General features: G+C 35.5%; 1 protein-coding gene across 6 annotated transcripts in view; it reads left to right on the top strand.

Moving 5' to 3' along the window:
* The window catches only part of LOC6052660 (mucin-5AC), a 211263-nt gene that overhangs the window by 47434 nt on the left and 147856 nt on the right, over positions 1 to 15973 (top strand). For 4 of the 6 annotated variants that reach the window (XM_038259097.1, XM_038259098.1, XM_038259100.1 and 1 more), the window contains exon 2: positions 8876 to 9542. The gene's annotated coding sequence lies outside the window, so the exon portion shown is untranslated. Of the gene's footprint in view, positions 1 to 8505; positions 9543 to 15973 lie in introns of all 6 variants that reach the window. The other 2 variants (XM_038259096.1, XM_038259099.1) reach the window with 2 other exon arrangements.

Here is a 15973-nt window from a genome sequence, read left to right as displayed (position 1 = left end):
ATCAGAAAACGAAATCTTTTTTCGGATTCTTTGGATTATTTTCCATTAAATGAAGGTAAAATATGTTTGTGAACAATAAATACTATGTGTTTTTTATAATATAATTCAAAAAAATCTTCAAATTTATAGGCATTTTTGGCAGATTTTTTTTTATATGAAATGTGATTTTGATTCGTGTCAGTTTAAAATGCAATATGAATCGATAATATTATAAACATAACTGGTTTTAACGAATTTCAGGCAAAATTGTATTTTTTTACAATTTTAATTAAAATTTATCTGTGTTTTGTTAAAAGCTAGTAAACTAAATATAAACATTGATTTTTTTCTTGAAAACTATAGTAGCAACCTTAGTAAAGGTACGTTTAACTTAAACATGAAATTTGAACTCCTTAAATCTGATTTTAACAAAGGAAAACTGTAGCTATCAAAGTCACCCCAGAATTCAAAATATGAATTTTCAACGCAACTATTTTTAAAAGCACTATTGAAAAAAACTTTTTTTCAAAGATATTGCATGGACCTTGTGTGGCCAGCCCCAGTACATGTTTTAAAATAATAATCTTGAAAAAAAACCTTACGGTTGGAAAATATTCCAAAACTAAATTGAAATCCTATCAATGTCACCCCGGTTAACTTTTACATTGACTTGTATCATTTTATTTGTTGTCGCTTTTTTTTCATTTTCTATGATATTTATTAAGCTTTTCTGGTTATGTCAAAAAAACAAAATCCATTTCTTAATTTCCTTTAAGCTATTTAAAAACTGTCATCCTTGTTAGATTGAAGTGTTGATTATTCAGCAATTCCCCACGAAAACAGCATAATTCGAAAAAAAAAGTTCTCCGATCGGGCTCAAAATTTTTCTGGGGGTTCCTTGGCCGAAATGGTTAGACTCGTATTTTTTTGTTTGGCCGTTAGAGTGACCTACGCCGTGTTAGGGTGGTCCGAAAAATTGCCATTATCGTCGATTTTAGCAAAAACCACTTTTTTTCAAAAAATCATATCTCCGCGTCATTTCATCCGATTTTAGCTGTCCTATACGCAAAAGAAATGTGATTAGTTTGGCTATTTGGGAAAAAATAGTAAGAAGTTTAAAAAATCTAGCTTAACACTTGAAAAGGTCGTATGAAAACTTAAAAACTTAAAGGTCTCGGGACCAAAGAGCCTAAGTCTGAAAATATTTTTATCGGATTCCTCGAAAAATTTCAGCGATGACCTATACATGTTAAGGTACCAAAATTTTCGTAATTTAAATACACAACTTTTGGTACCCTAATATGTGTAGGTCATCGCTGAAATTTTCAAGTTATCGCAGTTTTAGTGAAAAAAGCATTTTTTCCCGTTTTCGTCATTTTTCCATTTTTGCGCGTGGCGCGTCGAAAACCCCAGTTTTTATTTTCAAAAAATCGTATCTCAGAGTATCGAAAACATAACTCCACCATTTATTGATATGTTATGTGAAATTTTCCGAGAAATCCGATAAAAATATTTTCAGACATAGGCTCTTTGGTCCCGAGACTTTCAAAACAGCATTTTAAGTTTTCATACGACCTTTTCAAATGTTTAGCTAGATTTTTGAAACTTCTTCCTTTTTTTTCCCAAATAGCCAAACTAATCACATTTCTTTTGCGTCTAGAACAGCTAAAATCGGATGAAATGGCGCGGAGATGTGATTTTTTGAAAAGAGTGGTTTTTGCTTAAAGCGACGAAAATGGCAATTTTTCGGACCACCCTAACACGGCGTAGGAATTGCTGTATTATCACCAATTAATATTATTGAGCTACTTGTATGATTTTAGAATAGAAAATCATAAGAAACGTAATGAAAACATAGACTTTTTTACTGTTTCAAAAAAAAAAACCGGAGTTCCGGGATTACCGGGATTTCAAAAATATTTTTCCAGTTTCCCGGGAAATTCATAACCCGGGAAACTAGATGCCCTGATCAATGATAACAAAAAAAAATGTTTTCTTCAATTCCGTTGTGAAACTACTTACTTTTCCTGTCATTCTCAATGATGAAACGGCCTACTTTCTTCGGCAAGGAAAAAAAGCAGTACCAAAAGTTAGTGCTTCAAAGGTCACCTTCTATAGTTTTGTGATTTTTTTTTATTTGTTTTAAAAGACAAAAGTCCGCAACTTTAGTCGCAACTGGCGAGAAACCTTAGACAACATGTAAAACAATGCAAAACAAACTTTTGGTGGTCATCAAACTTTACATAAATTATTCCCGTGGAAGTGCACACTGCACAGGTGAACACATTGGAACGACTGAATATTTCACAACAAACCAACATTGGAAAATGTTCCTGGGTCGGTCACATCAAGCGTTGGCAAAAATGAAGCTCTTTAACTCAAAAAGCAAAGCAATCCACTTTCACGACCCCCGGGTCTTTTGTGGGCTCTGTTGCAAGTTTCTGCTCATTTCTAGGCGTCCGAAGGTTATGTGTGGTGAGTCACCCAAAACCTCTTTTACGCAAATGGACCGACGTTTTACTTCCCCATCCGATAGAAGGCCAGGAGGATAAGGCGGGAATCGAACCCGCGCCCAAAAGGAACTTAGGGATCGGCAGCCGAAGCCGCTAACCACCGCGCCACGAGGCCCTTTATTTAACTCTATTCTATTCAATTAGGGTAGTTGTACCTATTTTAAAGCAGTTTATATTTTATGTTCAATTTTGTTTTTACAGTGAAAAAATCATGATTGCTGTAAAGAAAACTTTTTAATTTAATGAAAATACGTGCGTTTACCCTACTATTTTGTACACTTTCACCAACTTTTCCACCTGCACTGGACCGCGTGGGAGGTGACGATGATATGCCGTGAGTCCCCGAGTCCCAAAAGTCAGCAAACCAAGCGATTCCTAAAAGGGGACATATTTGATGGTTCTGCCACACCATCAACAAAGGATATTATGCGCTTCTCGGAAAGGACCAACTTTTATCACGGGATGTCGGTTTTTTAAACTTCAAATTTGAGCAACCAGGAAATTTTCCACGGGAACGTCCTAATTATGAAATACAAAAAAAAAAAAACTGAAGGGCAATTCAACTTTTTCCAAGTTGGTTGCCTCCTTTCGAGTGGGGGTAAGAAGGTTACAAATCTTTTCGTGAGTACCGTTAATATTTATGGCATCATAATTTATGAAGACAATAGGAGCCTTCAAATCCTTTAAGGACGTTGGCCGCTTTCCGCTGGTAAAGGGTACTTACATTTCACGCAAATAGCAACTTCTGTCCGACCCACCGTAATCGCTCACTCCGGTGGAGGTTAAACGGTGAAAACGGAATGAGCAATTCACCTATTTTGTTAGGGGTTTCTTTACAAAATGTCAAAAATTCAAATTTCTACCTTTGATAAGATATTTTTTATTATTTAAATTTACTTAAATTCCTGAAAAACAAGTTCGAAATTCAATTTTATTCTTACATTCGAACGGTAGACTTTCTACCCCTGAATGCAAAGTTTGCTTTCCTTCGGTCAGCACGAGACGAGCTTGCATTTATTTATTCACTTTGTGATGATGCCAGGCAAAAGTTCGCTCCGTTTTCCGGGGTCTGGTCTGATAAGGAGCGAGCGACCCGACCCGAACCGCCGCAACCCACGGAGCAAGTGTTGCAAATAATATTTACGGTTATTAGCTTCAGGAAAAAGGGAAATTTATAGGAAAATGTAAATAGAAAAAATGAAATTCAAAATTCAACCAGCATCAGCGCAAAAGTATAAATAAAGCTTGCAACGTGGACTCCCCCACGCGGTCGTGATTTCCGTTGTTCGACGGTGAAACCGCCAGTTTGTCATAGCTTTGAACTGGGCGAAACTTTAATCTACTTAATTGTTATGCAGGGGTCGCGAAAGGATTCTTTCCCATAAAGAAGAAAAAAACACAAAGAGAAAATTAGTAGGAGGAGACTCCATTAATTAAATTAGGAAGTGATTGTAAACGAGGGGTCTTTCAAGAAAGTTCAAACCGGACGACCGACCTCAGCCGGCAACCTATAATTAATAAATTAAATCTAATCACTAGTGGATGGTGCCTGGCGATAGTATCTCGGGCCCGGCAAAGTAAGGGTTGAACAGGGAAGGAGCTGTTACAGAACAAGCACGCTAAGCTGTAAATCACAACGATGTGTCGGCATTGCGTGACGGAATTACCTCGCAATGGTGGGTTTGTGGAATTATTTTAAATTAGGGTGTAATGGCGTGCTGTTTGAACACCATTGAAACCTTTTTCAAACTTATTAGGCTTTCTCGTTTCAAAAAGATGCGTGGAGTGTTTTGCTAAGTTATGAATATAATTATAAGGGTGTTAACCCAGGTACTAAACTCCAAATAGAGAGTCAAAAAGCTGTTTAAATTTTTAAACAAGCCTAATTAAAAAACACAAAATAACGAATCAGCAAAATATACATGATTTCCTCTTTAAGTCTTTTCATTAAAATGCGTTTGAAGGCGTTAAACAATGTTTTGTGTATAGATTACAATAGATTTTGCAACAAAAACTTCAATGATACACAGAAAAACATCAATTCTCGTAATCATGAATTATGTTCACGAATGGGAGAACCACGAAGGAATTTATTCATGAGTATGGTGCATTTGCACTTTAAACGTGAATATATTCCATCGTGGTTCTCGCATTCGTGAATTTAATTCACGATTGTGAGAATTGATTTTTTTTCCGTGTAATGAATCATTTTATTTTGCCCCCTAATTTGTGAGTAAATTTTGAAAGGGAGTGGGGGGAAGGTACACAAGCTTCAAGGGACCATCCATAAACCACGTGGACACCTGGGGGGAAGGGGGGGGTGGTATGGCGATTGTCCACGCCCCATACAAAAAAAAGTATGAGAATTGTGCAAGATGGAGGGGGGGGGGGAGGAAGGGTTGAAATTCCCAAAAAAGTGTCCACGTGGTTTATAAGTAAATTACCTTAACATAACAGAACAAAATTATAAATTGCTTTATTAGACACCCTAATACAGTCTAAACTCGATTATCCAAAGCCCTCGAAAATATTTTTTTAGAATAATGGAATCACAAAAAATGCGTTGTTTTATGTTTGAGCATTATTTACGAAAACAGGCTTTTAAGTGATCTCATATTTTAAAATCTAAGATGGCGTTGATTAAATATAGAAAAATAACAAAAATAAAACTTTATTTAATTACCTATCTCAAGTTTCCATGAAACCTTCGGATAGCCGAGTCTGGACTGTTTTTTTATGTAACAAATGTCCAAATGTGATGGAACAATGCATCAAATGATTTCTTAGTGTAAAAAAGCAATAAAAAAGTTTTTTAGTTTCATTTTAAGGCTCTGAAAGGCATCATTCTTTGCTTAAGAAAAACATTCAAATCTTGATTCAAAATGTATCAATCAAAATATGGTTTTCTTTGTGTTGTTTGTAAAAGCGTTTTCAAAGTGATTGTTTTTTCAATTCAATTTATTTTTTCTGGACCCTGAATTCAGAACCATCATTGACAGTCATTGCCCCAAGAGTGAAAGACTCCATCTACGAGCTTAAAAGCTTTTGGAAAAATTAAACATAAGCAAGGAATTTCCGGTTCAAAGATCAGAAATCACCCACTCATCGTCGAGCGAATCTTTGCCGATTGGAGCTCGCAACCAGTCGCGAACGAATACTACACTCAGGCTGCCAGCGACTTGCTCAATCGCTTCTCCCAGCGACACAAATACTTCGTGAATGGAGCACCCGCAGTCGAGCAGTTTTTGACAGTTCGCTCCATAAGAAATACATTGTAGAAAAACGTTACTTAATCCACCTTTAGGTGGTTGGTGCCTTCCTCACATTCATAAAGTAAAGACACTACACATCCTCAAAAAAGTGTATAAATAAAAGTGTATCAAAAACACTTAAGTACTTATAACTTTTGATAGGGTTGTCAGATCTTCAATCTTTTGGGCTTGTTTGAAAGGTCTTTTGATTACCTATCCAACGATGAGTCGCATGATAGATCCGGACAACTTTTTATCAAAATATTTGAGATCCGGCTTCAAAAAAGTCTATAAATAACACTTAAGTGCTCATAACTTTTGATGGGGTTGTCGGATCTTCAATCTATTTAACGCGTTGGAAAGGTCTTTCAAATACCTTTCTAATAATATATAGCATGATGGGTTTTCTTACAAAAACCACCCTTTTTACAATCTTCCGAAATTTAGCTAAAATCGTTTTTTTAGCATAACTTTTGAAGTACTTTTCTAAACTTCATAATATTAACTAGGGTCTTGTGGGACCCCGAGACGGATCGAATGAGACCAAAACGGTCCAAATCGGTTCAGCCAGTCCGGAGATAATCGAGTGCATATTTTTCGGTGCACGGACTCACATCCAGACACACGCACAGACATTTGTTCAGAATTTGATTCTGAGTTGATAGGTATACGTGAAGGTGTGTCTACGAGGTTAAATAAAGAAGTTCATTTTTCGAGTGATTTTAAAGCCTTTCCTCATTGAGGTGAGGAAGGCAAAAAGCAAACACTGCTCGAATGGAAGTGCTCCATTTCTTTGCCCACTCCGTCCGTCGACCCGAGTCACACTCGAATGTGTTCAGAGAGGAGAGAATCTAACAACATACCAGCTTGGCGCTCTTTTGGCCTGCAATACCACGGTTTGTCGTAAATTTTTATTTGGCATGATGGAAATTGCTTGTAAATGTGTCTTTGATGTTGTGTTATCAACAAAATTTCAAGCCATTTCTGATAACATATATTTTAAGCAGTTTACCAACTGAGTAAAACAAAGCCGATCGCAAACTATTTCGACTCAGCGACTGAGTGACATAACGCAATCGGTCTCTCTGAACCATTCGCTATACTACCCAATAGAACTGAGAAAGAGAGCAAAGAGAGATAGTATTCTGTAACAATGGAGCACCGGATTCGAGTGGTAGAAATGACAGTTCTCCCATAAGGAATACATTGTAGAAAAAAGCAAAAACTGCTCGAATGGAAATGCTCCATTGGTGTGGAAGCGGCAAACGGTAGGAAACGGTCAGAGCAGTTTTATGTCGCTTTCAATGGAGCATTTCCATTCGAGCAGTTTTTGCTTTTTTCTACAATGTATTTCTTATGGAGCGAACTGTCAAAAACTGCTCGACTGCGGGTGCTCCATTTGTGATCGCGAGTGAATGAGTCGTTTTGGAGCAATCAGGACCCTTGAACATAAGTACAATTTATGGTTTCTATTTTTTTAATCTTTATTGTGCTTGCAAAGCGATCAGGGAAATTTGGGCTTTGCAGCCCAAATTGAATGTTTTGACAGTACTTTTCAGACTCGATTACCAAAATTAGTATTATTTAGGAGTCCGCAAAAAAAAACATCGAAATTGAGTCATGAAACTTGAATGGCTGAGCTTTTTTTACTTACAAACATTTCTGGAGTATTTTTTGTAAAGGGGCTCCTCTTATAAAGTAACGCAAAAAAAAATCTGCAAATTTTGAAAAAAGGGAGCATAACACAGCTTCCGACTGTTAGAATTTTATTACAAATATTATTTATAGTTTTTGTCGCTCCCTTTCTCAGGGTCGGGAAACGCGAGAGGAAAAAAATGATTTCATATTTCAGGCATAAGTATAACAGTTTCTCCACGGTGGAAAAAAAAACAGAAATAAACTTTATTCTCCAAAGTTTCTTTTTAAGGGGTTACATAGTTACATGCATGTAAATCGCCAAAAATGTAAGAACAAACAACACAACTTTTTTTTAAATTTGTTTTCAGGGCATTAAAATATACATTTTCATCAATTACCAAAACAAATAAGAAGACATTTGGTTGTATTATTGCCCAGATACAGTTATTTGAAGTTAGCAGTTTCAAAAAACAGGTGCCCATGTGCATGACGAAGTCTGTTTTTTTTTTCAAGTTAAAAAAAGACATATTTTTTTTAATTTTTCATATTTTTTTGTTTTTTCTTAAAAAATGAAACGTCAATTCTTGAGTTTTGCAGTTTTTTTTAAAGCTAAATTTAAACATCGGAATTCGTCCTGCACACGGGATATGTCGTGAGAGTCCCGTAAATGAACTCGGTTTTTAGAGAAAAACGCTCAAAAAGTTTGACAGTTCGCTTTACGCATGACAACATTTTCGTTAAAATCGCCTCTTTCTCAGTTTAGTAATGAAATATCTTCATGAAACTTTTATGAGTGATTGAAAATCTTCTTTTTAGTGGATTTAATAAATTTTCTGTAATATGAAATTTTGTGATTTTCTACATGTTTGTAACCCCTTAAAGACAAACAAAAAGTCTGATATATTTTTAAGACTCTTTCGGAACAAAAGATTGTAAATATCTGAATTCGAGTGAGAAAAAAATCGTAACGTAATATTAGAGCATTCCTTTGATTGTAAAAGAGCATCATTTGCAGTTTCATTAGCCAAATAATAACAGTAGCTGTAGCAATCTCCCCACCAAAAACCAACCATTTCCACATGAAACTGTAAATTAACCTTCTCTTTTCTCCGTTTCCATTTCAGCTCAAAGTTTTCTTTCAACAACAAGCAAGCAAAAAAAAGCTCCGAAGTAAAAACAAAAACAGTTAAACACTACAACAAGCACTATCAGCGTTCAGGTGCTGCATCCCCAAAAGAGGCATCCTTGGGGCGTCACAGGATGAAATCCCCCATCACCACCACCACCACCACCGGGAAAGTGAAACAATAGAACTTGCCGCGTTTCCCTCGCGAGGGAAGGTCGAGGACGTCGTCGCCACCCCGGAAAAGCAAATGATCAAAAGAAGGGGAAAACACTGGAGAGGGAAACAAACTTGTGCTTTTTCTACCTTTTTTTTCTAGGTCGTTAACGTCGAGGTCGCTTTAAATTGTGTTTGTTTTATTTTTTTTTAAGGAAAAGCAGGAGAAAAGTAGTTTCCACGCGAAAGAGGGCGCAAGTGAAATGTCTTCAAGTTTGGAGTCTGTGGTGTGCTTTGTTTTGACGTGAGCTTTCAATCGATTTCGCACAGAGTTGAAATCGAGTAAATTATCTGCTGAAAAGAAAATGAGAAAGTGCTAAAGTTTCAAGTGTCTGGTGGATGGGAAAGAAAAATCTCCCAACAAAAGAGGAAGAAAAATGTTGCAAAGTTTGATTGTCGGGAAAAGTTTCTAACACGAAGAAAATTTATTTAGTGAAAGTAGAAAAGAAGCTCAAACAAAGTTTGCCGGAGTCGATCGGAAACACAAAACGCAAAAGTAATTGCTGTTTTGTTCTGAGCGAAACCTCCCCCCTGGGAGGGGGGGCCATCCCTCGACCACGTGTGTGGGTGGCACGTGCGTCGTTTCGCACGAATTGTGTGTTAGAGATAGATAGTTAGAGGAAACAAAAGGAAAAGGAAAACGAAGAGGTCTGGTGGCCCGGCCCCACCAGCCCTCCCCGTGAAAGCGCCAAACTGTTACTCTGCGGTTGTTATATTTTCGAACGGGGTGCCAAAGATAGCAGTACGGAAGGTCTCAGGAGTGCCCTAGCCCGTCTCCGTAACAGGTCGGGCCCACTCCCTAACCCTTCCGCTCCTGAAAATGTGAGTATCTTTAAAATACCCCTTAAAATAAACAAACCCTGCAAATCATCGCGAATTTAAAGAGATTAAATCGGGGTCCATACTCCCGTTTTCTTTAAGAACAGTCACATTGGTGGTTTTATTTTTATCGCCATTTCGGCGGAAGCGGAAATTGGCTTTCATTTGCGCCTGTTTCCTTGCGTGCCGCAGTGGAAGCTTACTTTGGGAAACGCCGAATGGTGGCAATTTAGCGCACAAACCAACGCGGTTGAAAGAGGGTTTGAGTTGCCCAGCGTTGTCTGGGTGTTTTGGGTTACGGATAGAATTTAAATATTTTTTTCAAGCAAAAATATAAATACACTCACTGGTTGGTCATTTTTTCGTTTGACATTTTTTTAGTTTGTACCCCGTTGGTTGGTCATAGTCAAACTAAAAAGTGACGAACTGTCACTTTGTACACAGCGTTTACGCACACTATTAAAACAAACGTTTGGTAGTGTGTGTGAATTCCGTGTAAAAGGGGTGTCAAACTAAAACTTTAAATAATTTTTTTACCAGCCTTAGCACTGTTCGGAAAAAAATGATGCACGGATACTTTTTTTCGATTTATAATTTAAGAGCGAGTCCACGAACAGGGCATACCCCTTTGTATGGGATGTCGTTTGGATTCTGGTATGATCTAGTAGGCATTGAGTTTGCAGACTGTTGAAATGTCATTTGACAGTACGAACCCGATCTGGCAAAACACTACACTTGGAAACGAACATGATTTTCAATAAATGTGAATTGAAATTTTTTTTTCGAACTTAATTTTTTTAAAGGGTTTTATTGTGTTTCTATTGTGAAATTGTCTCAGGAACACGAATATGATAAAAAATATCACCAGAAAATGGGCCTATCTTGCTAAAGAAAAGAGTCAAAAGTTGGGGGTGGTGGGATGGCAAAAGGTCCCGGCAAACTTAAAAATGTTCAAACGCTAAAATCGTCGAAAAATTATATGGGATAATTATACATAGAACGGCAGTAAAAATATTGTGCTTGAAAGAGATCATGTTCTGACAATTCACAGTGGGCGAAATGGAACCCAAAATCGGACTTAATTGAACGCGGCTGATTCCCTGGTATGAAAAATAGTGTTTCTTTTGTAAAAAATCCAGGGAATCGATTGGTGATGGTTTCATCCACCGCACAAAACGGCAAAGGGTCCATTTTGCCCCAATTCCCCATTTTTTTACATTTTTTCTTGAAAATCGGTCTGTATTTAGAGCGGAAGCTTTATGCGGCCATCCAAAATGCACTTAACTTATTTGAAAATGTCCCAGGAATCCAGTAAAAATAACCACTTGCTCCGCAAAAATCATCTATGGTCCATTTAACCCCAATTTCGCTATACAAGTATTTTAGGCCATTTTCAAATGTTAGGTCAGATTTTAAAAATCTGAAAATATTTTTATCGTAAAGATCAGACAATTTTACATAATAATGACGATTTGCACTTGATAGTTTAACACATTTATGTTGATCAAAATAAAAATTATGTAAAAGGCAGTTTATTCTGCGTTTGAGAAAATGGGCCCAAAACTGATTCTTCAATCTTTTTATTTAGATTAATTTCTATATCAACATAAATGTGTCAAACAATCAAGTGCAAATCGTCATTCTTATGTAAAATTGTCTGATCTTTACGATAAAAATATTTTCAGATTTTTAAAATCTGACCTAACATTTGAAAACGGCCTAAAATGCTTTTATAGCAAAATTGAGGTTAAATGGACCATAGGAGCAGTTCTCTAGGATTTCGGTCATTCGATTTTTTTTGTATTTTTTAATCCGACTGAAACTTTTTTGGTGCCTTCGGTATGCCCAAAGAAGCCATTTTGCATCATTAGTTTGTCCATATAATTTTCCATACAAATTTGGCAGCTGTCCATACAAAAATGATGTATAAAAATTCAAAAATCTGTATCTTTTGAAGGAATTTTTTGATCGATTTGGTGTCTTCTGCAAAGTTGTAGGTATGGATACGGACTACACTGAAAAAAAATAATACACGGTAAAAAAAATTTGGTGATTTTTTTATTTAACTTTTATCACTAAAACTTGATTTACAAAAACACTATTTTTAATTTTTTTATTTTTGATATGTTTTAGGGGACATAAAATGCCAACTTTTCAGAAATTTCAGGTTGTGCAAAAATCATTGACCGAGTTATGAATTTTTAATCAATACTGATTTTTCAAAAATCGAAATTTTGGTCGTAAAATTTTTCAACTTCATTTTTCGATGTAAAATCAAATTTGCAATAAAAAGTACTTTAGTGAAATTTTGATAAAGTGCACCGTTTTCAAGTTATAGCCATATTTAAGTGACTTTTTGAAAATAGTCGCAGTTTTCATTTTTAAAATTAGTGCACATGTTTGCCCAGTTTTGAAAAATATTTTTGAAAAGCTGAGAAAATTCTCTATATTTTGCTTATTCGGACTTTGTTGATACGACCTTTACTTGCTGAGATATTGCAATGCAAAGGTTTAAAAACAGGAAAATTGATGTTTTCTAAGTTTCACCCAAACAACCCACCATTTTTTATCGTCAATATCTCAGCAACTAATGGTCCGATTTTCAATGTTAATATATGAAACATTTGTGAAATTTTCCGATCTTTTCGAAAAAAATATTTTCAAAATTTTCAAAACAAGACTAACATTTCAAAAAGGCCAAACATTCAATATTACGCCCTTTTAAAATGTTAGTCTTGATTTGAAAATTTTGAAAATTTTTGATTTTTTTCGAAAAGATCGGAAAATTTCACAAATGTTTCATATATTAACATTGAAAATCGGACCATTAGTTGCTGAGATATTGACGATAAAAAATGGTGGGTTGTTTGGGTGAAACTTAGAAAACATCAATTTTCCTGTTTTTAAACCTTTGCATTGCAATATCTCAGCAAGTAAAGGTCGTATCAACAAAGTCCGAATAAGCAAAATATAGAGAATTTTCTCAGCTTTTCAAAAATATTTTTTTCAAAACTAGGCAAACATGTGCACTAATTTTAAAAAATGAAAAACTGCGACTATTTTCAAAAAAGTCACTTAAATATGGCTATAACTTGAAAACGGTGCACTTTATCAAAATTTCACTAAAGTACTTTTTTATTGCAAATTTGATTTTACATCGAAAAATGAAGTTGAAAAATTTTTACGACCAAAATTTCGATTTTTTGAAAAAATCAGTATTGATTAAAAAATTCATAACTCGGTCAATGATTTTTTGCACAACCTGGAAATTTCTGAAAAGTTGGCATTTTATGTCCCCTAAAACATATCAAAAATAAAAAAATAAAAATAGTGTTTTTGTAAATCAAGTTTTAGTGATAAAAGTTAAATAAAAAAATCACCAAATTTTTTTTACCGTGTATTATTTTTTTTCAGTGTAGTCCGTATCCATACCTACAACTTTGCAGAAGACACCAAATCGATCAAAAAATTCCTTCAAAAGATACAGATTTTTGAATTTTTATACATCATTTTTGTATGGACAGCTGCCAAATTTGTATGGAAAATTATATGGACAAACTAATGATGCAAAATGGCTTCTTTGGGCATACCGAAGGCACCAACAAAGTTTCAGTCGGATTAAAAAATACAAAAATTAAAATTGAAGAAAAAAGACCGATTTCGTAGAGAATTGCTCATAGATGATTTTTGCGGAGCAAGTGGTTATTTTTACTGGATTCCTGGGACATTTTCACATAAGTTAAGTGTATTTTGAATGTCGCATTAAGCCTCCGCTCTAAATACAGACCGATTTTCAAAAAAAAAATGTTAAAAAATGGGGTATTTGGGCAAAATGGACCCTTTGCCGTTTCGTGCGGTGGATGAAGCCATCACCAATCGATTCCCCGGATTTTTTTACAAAAAAAAAAACACTATTTTTCATACCAGGGAATCAGCCGCGTTCAATTAAGTCCGTTTTTGGGTTCCATTTCGCCCACTGTGCAATGTTTGTTTCAAATTTTGTTTAGTATTGTTTGAGATTGATATGGATTTAAATTTTGTGGAAAATTTAATTTTGTAAAATATCTAATTGAAAACCTCAATGAGTACACTGAATTCACCATATCTGCGCTAAGTTTTCAAACAGCTCATAGGCTTTACGTGAGAAATGTTAGCAGTGATATGTGTTATTTTTTAGGAGCGTAGATGGAAAGATAATAGAACAATTATCTACGAAATCGGTCTTTTTCATAATTTTAATATTTGTATTTTTTAATCCAGCTGCAATTTTTGTGGTGCCTTCGGTTTGCCCAAAGAAGCCATTTTGCATCATTAGTTTGTTCATATAATTTTCCATAAAAAATTGGCAGCTGTCCATACAAAAATGATGTATGAAAATTCAAAAATCTGTATCTTTTGAAGGAATTTTTTGATTGATTTGGTGTCTTCGGCAAAGTTGTAAGTATAGATAGGGACTACACTGAAAAAAATGATACACAGTTGGTGATTTTTTTATTGAACTTTTTGTCACTAAAAGTTGATTTGCAAAAAAACAATATTTTTATTTTTTTTTATTAAATTAAAAAAATCTTTGACCGAGTTATGAATTTTTTAATCAATACTGTTTTTTTTTTTCAAAAAATCAAAATATCGGCCGCAAAAATTTTTCGATGTAAAATAAAATTTGCAATCAAAAAGTACTTCAGTGAAATTTTGATAAAGTGCACCGTTTTCTAGTTAAAGCCATTTTTAGGTAACTTTTTTGAAAAGTTTTTCATTTTTTATGTGCAGTAAGCACATGTTTGCCCACTTATGAAAAAAAAAAATTTTTGAATAGCGTTCTCTAAATTTTGCTTTTTTGAACTTTGTTGATACAACCCTTAGTTGCTGATATATTGCCATGCAAAGGTTGAGAACAGGAAAATTTTTTTTTCTAAGTCTCACCCAAACAACCCACCATTTTCTAATGTCGATATCTCAGCAACTAATGGTCCGATTTACAATGTTAAAATATGAAACATTCGTGAAATTTTCCGATCTTTTTGAAAACAATATTTTCAAAATTTTCAAATCAGGACTAACATTTCAAAAGGGTTAAACTTTCAATATTACGCCCTTTTGAATTGTTGGTCTTGATTAAAAAAATGGAAAATATTGTTTTCGAAAAGATTGGAAAAGTTCATGTTTTAAAATTGTAAACATTGTAAATAATATTTTTTTGGTGATAATTGTTTTTTTTTTTCAAAATCAAATACTACTTTTCAAAAAAACGGCTTAGTCAAAACTTACCTTAGAATTTGGAAACAACAATTGCTCGTTTTTATCATTCATTTTGTAAGCAATCTCAAAATTCATGTTAAAAATGTGGTTACAAACGGAAATCGATTTGCAATGCCAACAACATCGCATCAATCGAACCAAATCTCACCGGATAAAATTCAAGGAAAAGCTCATACCACGTATCATCACGTCATGTCGCAACTTCCGAAAAGCCACTCCAGTTCCATTTCGGAACAGGTATAGATAAAATCGGATATTGCTTTCTGGCGTCGTCGTCGTCGCACTATGAATCCCTCCGTAAGAATCAAAACATTATTCAGTCAGTCAGTCAGTCAGTCAGTCACTGGAGGAGAGTTAAATAAACTTAGACATATGCACATTGCGTCTTCCGGCAGCGTAGGGAATTGATTTGGTTGAGCAAAAGCGAACAGCATCATTTTTCGTATGAGATCTTTTTTGGGCAGAACAGCATCCATCACCGTGATTTGCTGAGGCAATTTGAATGTGTGAAGGCTTACGGATTGTAGATAAGAAGATTTCCATTTGCAAATTTGCATAACGGTGGAGCCGCTTGGTAGTTGACCAGCTGAGATGGGAATCGAACTCGAACAAGTACAACTCGGTTGGTTAATGCTAAACGAGCAAATAATGTAAACCATCATTTATGTAAGTCTCCGATGTCGGTTAGCCAATGCACTGAGGATCCCACAATTGTGACAGTATGAGGAGGGAGAAACACACACACATCTCTTGTTATTCTCTATATTTACGACGTATGTAAATTTAGGTTTAATTTAATACAATTTGCATCTTTTCCGCTCCATGGCAGCGACAGAACCGGCGCACAGCAACATTCAACGTGTGCGGAGTTTGTGCTGTGGCCCCGGATGGTGTAGTCTGGTCTGGTCTGGTGAAGACGAGCATGTCTTCGCGGGGTTGTTTCCGGGAAGTAGCCATCAGATGGCGGCGGGGTACACAAGCTTCGGTGGAAGGAAGTAAGATAAATTGTGTGCACCAGTTTGCTTCTTGTTCTTCTTCTTCTTGTTGAGCATTTTGATGCTTCCGGTGACCGAGCAGTGGTTTTGTTGCGAGGAGGGGAATGAAAGAGAGAATATACCGACGTACACAGATAGATAAATACGGGAAAAGGCACTGACATAGAGACTCTTCCGGAG

The sequence above is a fragment of the Culex quinquefasciatus genome, chromosome 3, assembly GCF_015732765.1.
Source record: "Culex quinquefasciatus strain JHB chromosome 3, VPISU_Cqui_1.0_pri_paternal, whole genome shotgun sequence".
NCBI classification, from domain to species: Eukaryota; Metazoa; Arthropoda; class Insecta; order Diptera; family Culicidae; genus Culex; species Culex quinquefasciatus.
This window is presented reverse-complemented; position numbering and strand designations above follow the sequence as displayed.